Source organism: Gopherus evgoodei, chromosome 12 (assembly GCF_007399415.2).
Source record: "Gopherus evgoodei ecotype Sinaloan lineage chromosome 12, rGopEvg1_v1.p, whole genome shotgun sequence".
In the NCBI taxonomy this organism is placed as follows: Eukaryota; Metazoa; Chordata; order Testudines; family Testudinidae; genus Gopherus; species Gopherus evgoodei.
The window spans coordinates 35,566,119-35,573,993 of record NC_044333.1 but is presented as its reverse complement, the minus strand read 5'-3'; positions in this window follow the sequence as shown (position 1 = coordinate 35,573,993).

The window sequence follows — 7,875 nt, the reverse complement described above, 5'->3', positions numbered from 1 at the left end:
TTCCTAGCTGTAGCTCAAATTCCTTTGCAAGCCTAGGGTTGTAGCTAGGCAAGAGGGATAGGCAGGTGTTACTTGATGCCTACAGAGGAAGCCACGCCCACTACAGGTGCTTGGGAGAGGCTACACACCCTCCTTCACTCTGGCTGCTCAGCACAGCAGATACCTACAGAGTGTGCAGCTTATTCAATGCCATGCCAAAGGATTCCTGTGTGTGCTTAGTCAAAAACATGGTTAGTATTTGTATGGAGCAGTCTTAGCTGTAAAGCTGTTAAGGGAGTGTAAAGCAATTAACTTTTGCACCTGGAGGTCTTTTAGCTCTATTGTTTTCTACACTCTGATAAAATGCAACAGCAGCACCTTGTGCTGCATTTCAGCATTAGGCAGAAATGGTGGATTGTTTTCCACAGGCAGCTCCATGCAAATGCAGGTTATAGTCACTGCTGAGCTGAGGGAATGAACAGAACAGGGCAAATATCAAGTAATCCACCTCCCTGTTATCCAGTTCCAGCTTTAGGTAGGCAGATATTTAAGGACTCCCAGAGCAGGGGGTTGCATCCCTGGCTAATAGCCATTGATGGACCTATCCTCCACTAACTTATCTAATTCTTTTTTAAATCCAGTTATACCTTTGGCCTTCACAACATCCCCTGGCAATGAGTTCCACAGGCTGACTTTGTGTTGTTTGATAAAATACTTCAGTTTATTATTTTTAAACCTACTGCCCACTAAATTCATTGGGTGACCCCCGGTTCTTGTGTTATGTGAAGGGGTAAATAACACTTCCTCATTCACTGTTTGTAAGTTCACAAGGTGAGTGTGGGGAAATCACTGGGGAAAAGCTTTCTTAAGAAATATTTGAATCAGTGTGAGTGAGTGGTGAGGGAATATCTTTGATTGGACCTTTTTCCCTTAGTGAGAGAGGCAGCACCCTTCTTCAGGTCTGGGAAACTTATTTGGTGTGTCCCAGCTAAATACAACATGGAACAGATTGCTTAGCATATAGTTAACACATATTTAAAGGACGTTTCAAGGTGAAGTATATCAGTGTCAGGGAAGATGGAGGAAACTGCAAACTCCTAATATACTTGTTGGAAGACTGTGACACTCCCAACTTGTTAAAAACTGGCATGAATTCAAGATGTTTGTCTCCTAATAAAAATGTCCTGTTTAATTTTATGTAGGCTTACTTGTACATCCTTTCCCTATTTGGGGAGCATTTCTGTGGTGGATTACAACCTGCTGGAACAATACTTAATCAGTTACCCCTTTCCTGTTGCTCACAAATTCTGATCTGTTGACATGGAGCATTGCCTTGTGGTTTGAACCAGAGCAGCTGAATCAGAATTCCTGGGTTCTCTCCATGATACTTTCATTGACTTGTTAGGTAACTCACTTCGCTCTAAATTGCTAGCTAGGTCTAACTTTGTTTAATTAAAGCACAGCCCAGAGTTTTTGGTGGTATGAAGATTAGAGCTGTGCTGGAAATAGAATTTCCCTCCCCCCAGCAAATTTTGCATTTTTGAAAAAAAAATCCTTCTGAATCTGAATGAAAAGTCAGATATGCAAAATTTCCCGCAAAATGGTCATTAAAAAAAATCAGTTTGGGAATTTTTCAAAAACGTCCAGTCCCAGCTTCCTGGCTCCATTGCAACCCACCTGGTGAGCTGCTAAGGAGCCACTACCCAGGGTGCCCTAAAATCCTTGAAGTCTCAGGTCTGCGGCAGCCTGCCAGGTAGGAATCCTGTCTCGGTTCTGTCTCAAATTTTGTCAAAAGCAACACACTGACAAAATTTCAATTTTCATTTTCCATTATCTGTCCTTTTCTAATGGGAAGATGTTTCATTAAAAATTTCCAGCCAACTATAGTGGAAATGCACCATCCCAATGGGATATGTGGAAGCTTTATGTCTCAGGCAGGACTTCCAGGAGCCCTGGGCATCACAGAAATTACATCTCATTCAAAGGGTATATGCTACAGACCTATCTCCATTGAGCCTACCTCAAAGATTATGGGAACGGCTCCAGGTGGAGAAGGCATGGGCTAGTTCTTACTTCAGAGGGGTATTGTGAAATGTAATTGATTGATTGCAGATCATTTGGAGACCTTTAAACAGAATGTTCCTTAGAGTATTGAACACAATTATACTATTCTTAGCCATTTTGGCTGCCTACTGAGAAGTTCTTGCCTGCTGAACTGATCTGGATGTGCCATAGGCTAAATGAAAGGATTTAATGAATTACTGGAATGTGGTTATGCTTATTCACCTGGGAAGACACCAGAGGATGGTGTTGGACATCTACTTTCAGATCTGTAAAAAGCAACAAAGAGTCCTGTGGCACCTTAAAGACTAACAGATGTATTGGAGCATAAGCTTTCGTGGGTGAATGCCCACTTATACTTTCAGATCTGTCACACCCAGCTCTTGTTCAATTGTTTGAGGGAGGACCCTGTGCAAGATTGCTTGGTATTTAGAGCCATGGTGTCACCAGTATGTTAAAGACGCTAAGCTCCATATCTGCTTTAACTCTGTTTCCTGATTTCCTAAGAATAGGTAAGGATCTAGACAAAAGCCAGCTGGCTCAGCTGAGTGCAGATAAAGCGTAGGTGGTGCTGTTTGTCAGGGAAATAAATTCTGCTCAGAAGGTGAGTTATTAACTACTCCTTTGAATGTGTCTGTTGCAGGTTTTAGTCTCAGGACCGTACCAGATGGCTCCCGGTTTCCCAGATAGCAAAAGCATCTGGAAATATTTTCTTTCATCATTAGTTAACAAAGAGACTATTTTTTCTGATAGATCTCACCAGATACCCACATGTCTAGACTACTGCAATTACTCTCTTAGGGACCCACATGCAGGGCCAATATATAGATCATGAAAGTGATCAGGGCGCTGGGGCACATGACATGGAGGAGAGGCTGAGGGACCTGGGCTTGTTTAGTCTGCAGAACAGAAGAGTGAGGGGGGATTTCATAGCAGCCTTCAACTACCTGAAGGGAAGTTCCAAAGAGGATGGAGCTTGGCTGTTCTCAATGGTAGCAGATGACAGAGCAAGGAGCAATGGTCTCAAGTTGCAATGGGGGAGGTTTAGGTTGGATATTAGGAAACACTATTTCACTAGGAGGGTGGTGAAACACTGGAATGGGTTACCTAGGGAGGTGATGGAATCTCCATCCTTGGAGATTTAACAGAGCCCTGGCTGGGATGATTTAGTTGGGATTGGTTCTGCTTTGAGCAAGGGGTGGGAATAGATGACCTCCTGAGGTCTCTTCCAATCCTATGATCATGTCAATTTCCTACCGGGTATACAATTCATGTATTTTGTGCAATGTGCCTGAACACAGGTTTCCTTACCCAGGCACAGATGGCTGGCAAGTTATTATCTGCTGATATCTATGCTTCACTGATTTGTCTGGCAAAAGCAGATGGAAGGCCAAATTGTCTGTTTGTGTAAATGAGTGCAGTACTATTGACTTCGAATCCAGTTATACCATGGGACCCTTTGGCCTGAAATTTTCATTTCCTTGACATTATATGAGCTGAGAATAATCTGTGCGGAGGAGATAGAATGGTATAGTATGACAAAAAACACAGACAGCCTGACCACAGAAGTGGAGTGGTACAACTGGACAAGCTTTGTCAGCCTTTCTCTGGTAATTTAGGCCTGTTTGAATCAATTGTATTTTAGTATCCATTTAGCTGAATTATACAGCTGAATAAATACAGATTGAATGTGTACTCAGAATATTCACTAGGCATTTCACAGGAATTATGGAGTGGATGAAGTTTTCTCTTCCTGTTGCCTTCGATTTCTATGTGTCATGCACTTAAAAGGAAGTACCACTCCTTTGGCCATTACAATGCATGGAAAATTTGTGGCGCAAAGAATCCTTGTAGAGACAGTAACATTAACAACAAGGCCCTGATACAACTTGTATTTCCTAAGTGCTGACATAGCAACTCAGATCCTTATTATATCATATTATTATTATTTTATTATATTATGCCTGGGTTGTTTTTTTTAAGTAAAATAAATCTAGGAAAGCTAATATTTTAAATAGGCAGGAATCTCTTTTTCTCCAAAGCACACAAAAGGCAGAATCATTATAAATTAACATTCTTCTAGGCTACAGGAATGCAAAATGTCACATCAGGGAAAAGTAAGATGCCACTCGATTGCCAGTGATCTAAAGCAAAGCTGATCACTATTAAGGCAAATAGTCTGTAGTTACATAAGGTGACAAGGAGCAGGGAATCATGTAATACGCAATTGCACCCTCTGTCAAAGAGAGCAAATTGAGGGGTGAAGGCTAATATCTGGCTCCACAGTATTCTAAGGAGGCTTCTCTGCATACTGTGTTAATGAGGATAATGTATACGTGACTCATAGCAATGAAACGTTAACATTTAAGAGAGACTAAAATGGAGATATGCTTGCAAATATGTGTCGTCACCATTTCAAAATCGGCTGACTCATGGCTTTATTTAGTCTTGGCAACCAGCTTTTGGCACATGCCAAATCCTGCCCTCAGCATGAAAAGGCGTAGATCTACACAAGACTTTCAAGGGAAGCTCTCTTCTAGTAAGCGATAGGTCCTGTGCAGAGCAGAGAACTCAAGGTTTGTGTGTCGGGGGGTATTGCGTATGGCTAGTGCGACAGATATTGCAACCCTATGCAGTATCTTTGGGGACCACTGTATTGCATTTATGAATGGTTTATGTAAAAGTGTTTTATTCCATGGGGGATGCTTACCACAGGTCCTTCAGGAACTAAAAACAGATGAGTTATGATTACCCTGGGGACTGTAAACAACTGCTGCAAAGCACCCCCCGAGGAAAGGACTTTTGATATAAAAAGCTGAGCTTGAACTGACACAGGGCCTCTTTCTAATTCAGCAAACAGACAGGATCTTCTGTCCAAGGGGAGCCCCCGTGCTCACAGAAGGCCCCACCAAGGCCCCACCAACTGATGGGTGATTCCTGGTATTTTTAATGTGCAGTTAAATCTGTGCATTATTCTTATCATTGTTTTTCTCTGTGATGCTTTTTCCTTCTACAGTACTTGTTTCCTGCTGTTGGCACTTTACAGCAATTCACACCATCATAGACCCCACACCCGCTCCCACTATAGTGTCACAGTTTCAGGGTTAACTGTACCTTTGACAGCCCCTGCTCTAATTTTTCCCATCCATGTGCAGAATGAATTTTGTTACGTGCACCACTGTCAAGGTAATGTGCAGATGTGTGCCATCAGTAGAAACCAAAAACCTAGATATGCGTCCCTTCCAGTCCTACACTTCTATGCTTCTGTGCTGTGAGCCTCACAGTGAGATCTGTTCTGCCATGAGAGAAGCAGCACCCATTAAAATGAAAATTGTTTTGCCAATTGCCAGTGAGCCTTCTGAAGCCAAGCCTGTTACCCAAATCCTCTCTTTGGCCTCAGGGAAGCGTGTGTGTGGAGCCTTCGGACCTCACTGTGCCTCTTGTGTTTGTGTAAGCTGGAAAAGTCATAAAATAAACAGGAATCTGACATAGCCCACAGAAGAATGTAACCAGAGTGCTCAGTGTGGGTGTGAGATGGTTATACAATCAATATGCATTAGCTAGATCCAACCAGTTGGATTGAAGGAGGCTCCCCAGCTAAGCAGACAAACCAGACTTTCTTGCTCTGCTGAGCCATGTTAAAAGCAGAATATTTCAGGACTAGCACTAGATCTACCGCAGGGTTTCTCAAACAGGGGTCGCCATTTGTGTAGGGAAAACCCCTGGTGGGCCGGGCCGATTTGTTTACCTGCCCCGTCTGCAGGTCTGGCCAAACTTGGCTCCCACTGGCCACGCATTGCTGCTCCAGGCCAATTGTGGCTGCTGGAAGCGGTGCAGGCCGAGGGTCGTACTGGCCGCCGCTTCCAGCAACTCCACTTGGCCCAGAGCAGCAATCCGTTACCAGTGGTAGCCATGATCGGCAGGACCTGTGGATGGGGCAGGTAAACACACCGGTCTGGCCCACTAGGGGCTTTCCCTACAGAAGCGGTGACTCCTGTTTGAGAAACTCTGATCTTATTCCCATCTGATCTCATCCGACCCCAATGCCATTGAACCCCTTCCCCAAACACAATTAAAAACGATTCTCTTTCTCCTCGGTGGGTAAACTGATGGTTCATTGCTCTTACTACATTTATAATTATGGAGATGTGAGACGAGCTGCACCCCTTGCTATACCTATACAGCAGGCGCAGCAAATACAGGGCACCCATCTAGAGTGTGGGTGGAAGAGCTGGGGGAATGGGGTCAGGGCTCTGCTCGCATCTAGAAACACCTTGGTTAGCAGCATCCAGCCCCCCACTCCACACTGAGCTGAGACCAGCCGGTGCTGAGAGCTGGTGTCTGGTGGGAGCGCTGGGGTGGAGACTCTGTGCCCTTTCCCCCTTCTTTAGCTCAGTCACGTAGGGGAAGGTATAATTTAGCCCTTACTCTCCTGAAACATTCTTGTTCACTCTGATACAGAGTAGGGCATCTCTAATGGGAAGTGAAGCCTCTCGTCATTCAAGCCCATCAGTAGTGACCACACATTTCCAAGCCAATGGCTGGTGAGGTAAGTGAAATGAGCTGAGTGGAATCAGTTCCCAGCTGGCAACATCGCAATAATCCACCCTGATAATCAATGGGCTCTTGCAGCAGAAAAGCCAAGGACTGACTGACCCATGGCAACTCAACCTTCTGGCCCCTCCAGGCATAGATGCTGGAACTATGGGTGCTGCCACAACCCCTGCCTTGAAGAGGTGTCCAGCATACACAGGGTTTACCGTTTGGTTCAGTGGCTCTCAAATTGTTCCAGCACCCCTGCCTTCAGGTGGTCAAGGTACGTTAGTGAGAAGGGCAAAGATTAAGGAAAGCTCAGGCTGCTGCCAGCTATACTGTCCTACAGATAAATGAAGGGCTTTGGTCATCAGGGCTTTTGCTCTGGCAGCTTTCATAAGGACTCAAATTCATCGTAAAATTTACTTTCTTTTACTTTAAAGAAGAGCGGAGTTGGTGTTAAAAACACACACCTGAAACTAGACAGAGTTGAAAAATATACTGGATTTGTTTTTATTGAGCACCAAGGTAGGAGAACCTACATTTCTAATCACAAGCAGTACAAAACATGAGTGATAGTATGGAAGAGTCTTTGGGCCAGATTCTCACATAGTGGAGGTCAGAGCGGCTCCATTGAAGGCACCGATTGACACCAGCTGAGACTCTGGCAGCTCATGAGCACCGTGGGCATATAACGTTACATGAAAAGTTTATTGTAGCACCAGACAAGCCTTAAAATATACCAAACACACATATTTAAAAGCTAACATTACCAATTTCCTATTGAGCTTTTACAGTGTTGCCTTAAAACCATTTGTTTTCTGGGCAGCAGTAAGAACTCAGGAAAATTTGTCTTGCAAGATATGGTGTCGTCAAAAGTAGTATGAATGTTAATATTGGAAACGTAGCCTTCAGATCTTCACTCTGGCTGATTTTTTCTAAGTTTGACAATTTAAAAGAACTTTAAAAGAAAAATTAACATCCTAGCACCATTAGGTAGGCTGGATTTTCTACAGCATGTAGTAAACAACAAACATTCAGCAGTTTTATCAGTTTTCCACCTTTTTGTTTTTTTAGATTCATTTTGCAATTAAATTCTTGCTCTACAGCTTCTATCCAGCAAAGTACTCAGCCATGAGCTTAACTAGCACTGCAAAGCAAAATGCCCACCTCGAGTTAAGCATGTGCTCGAGTGTTTTGCTCAATGAGACCAGAGCCTAGATGTTTGATCCTGAAAGGTCCTTAAAACACATGCCATTGACTAAAACCAATAGGAGTTGAGGGCACTGAGCTCTAGAGCTG